Raw genomic sequence first — 2,409 nt, 5'->3', positions numbered from 1 at the left:
TAAATGTTTTATCATACTTTGCTGATACACACCGATACGTCACGTACTTCTGAGAGGACCCGTCGTCTCAGCGTTTCACGCAACATTATTTCGCAATGTCATTCGCCGCGGCATAATATGTAAATTTGAACATTCGTACAGCGCCTCCGCCCCCTCCCCCGTATTACATAAATAAATTCCATGCGTTTATATAGATGAAAACGATTACGTTAAGACAGCATATTATTTAAAACCTACAAGTTGTATACACCGTTTATTCAGACGATCGAGGTAAGTTTACAGTTCGGTGAAATATCATAAAATAAGGTTGATGGGGGGGAGGGTGTTCTAACGCCCTTATCACCTCCCCCCCCCCCCTAAATACTCCCCTGACTGCGCACCACCCGCTTGTGCGCAAGAGCAAATATAAACATTAGACAAATTAATCGAGCAAACACTGCAATATTATACGTACCACAATGATGCCGTACGACGACGCTGCTGAGTTGGCCGTGTCAAAATTACGGCTTAGGTGACCGTTCGCAATGTTACACGACGCGCTCGCGTACGCGCGCGGTATTGCAAACGGGTTCTCCGAGTTCTCTCGGCCGAACGATGCGAACATAGTAACGGTGGCACATACCGGACATACGAATTATATGGTTCGAACCCGTCGGCGAGTAAAACATCTTAAAAGTGTATCGAAATAAATACGGCGGTGTTGTTCGTACATTTGTGTATGGGTACACATATCTCGTCCGCCACCAGTTAGGTTTTACCGGTGGAAAGTATCTAACAAAAAGTCATGAATCACGCCAACCAATAATGTACTGGTTCCGTTACGTCCGTTCAAAATTCAAAACGTTTTCATTAATCACGCAACAGCCACTGTTGATTTTTTTTTTATCCGTGTATACGCGAGGTCATTTGTTCGCGCAGTAAACGGATAATCGGACTACGGGGACACACGTATTTGGTGAACTGTTCACGACGATAATTTCATCTGGACCGCACCTGTATGACGCTCGTTCCCGATCCGATCGTTCGCGGACCGATGCACTAACTACCCATACGGATAGCGCATAACGTTTAGACCACGCGTCCGCGGGGCAATATATCAACGTGTGCTTTTTAAAACGTTCCTTATCGGAGTATTGGTACGGCCGCATATTGTTTTACGGACGTACAAACAAAACTTTACCTAACATTAATTGTTGTCCGGTAGATGTGTCAGGTGTGTTCGATTTGTACACGTACGAGTACGATTTGTACGATTAGATCGTGTTCCACCGCGGAGTTGCCCGATTGCGGCCCGAATCCATGTAATCGTATTTTATCCCAAATATTAGTATCCCGATCGCGTCCAGTCACAAATCGGTTCACAAAATGTTTAATATTTATTTTAAAAGTATAATTGCAAGATTGCAGTAACAAATAGTAAAATAGTAAAATAATACATTTTTTACAATATAAAAAGATATGAAATACAATTATGTCAGTAAATATTCAATAAATAGTCGAATATCAAGATAATAAATTGTCTACAATAAAAAAAATAGATAATAGTTGTTGTGTATATCTATGGAAATTACCACGCCGATTATCGATTATCGTGTGAATCATGATTACGATAGTTGATTACGATGTCGAAATACGTGTCGGATGCAATCGGGATATTTATTTGGTTTTGATGACCATTTGAATAGTAACTCCTACCTGCTATGTAAGGGCCGCAATCGGGATAGGTGAAAAGGTAAAAAGGTACTTTGGGCCGCAATCGGGCGACGCCCTTCCACCGAACGGGATGGACTCCGGCTACCATTATGTAATAGTAGTGGATTACTACCTGAATCAAAAATATTTATTTATTTGAAAGTTGAACGGGTTTGAACCCGATTACATCTTTATGTGCAATATAAATCTAGTAACGATAACATTCGTAAGCAGTGGCGTATGTCAGTGGGGAGGGGTTCCTAGTGGGCTTCGGCCCCCTAATGAAAATGAAAAAACTTAAAAATTGTTTTAAACGTTTTTATATTTTAATGGTGCTTTACGCTTATTAGAATTTGCGTTCGACGTCAAATCGTTTTGGGAAATTCTGTAAATGAAATGAATGAAATGTACATAAGTACCTACTGTGTATTGTTAGTAATTCTTAGATAGCAGTGGTAATTTAACTCTGTCCATAGCTGCCACTTCTATCCCCCCCTCCGAAGATATTTTCTGTATACGCCACTGGTGTATAGTACTTATTACTTCATTACAGATGAAAATGATTAGAAAGTCGCCGTGGAGATCGTTATTGATATTGTTGTTCTACGGAAAGCACTTACAATGTATTGTAGCGGTGTTCGTGTTGCACTGGAGTAAATTGCTATTGTTAAATGCACATTTTACTTTTGCTTCAGAACGCCACTACAATCGCTTGAC

Source organism: Sipha flava, unplaced genomic scaffold, assembly GCF_003268045.1.
Source record: "Sipha flava isolate LNK unplaced genomic scaffold, YSA_version1 105_pilon_pilon, whole genome shotgun sequence".
NCBI lineage: Eukaryota > Metazoa > Arthropoda > Insecta > Hemiptera > Aphididae > Sipha > Sipha flava.
Note: the sequence above shows the minus strand (reverse complement) of the source record.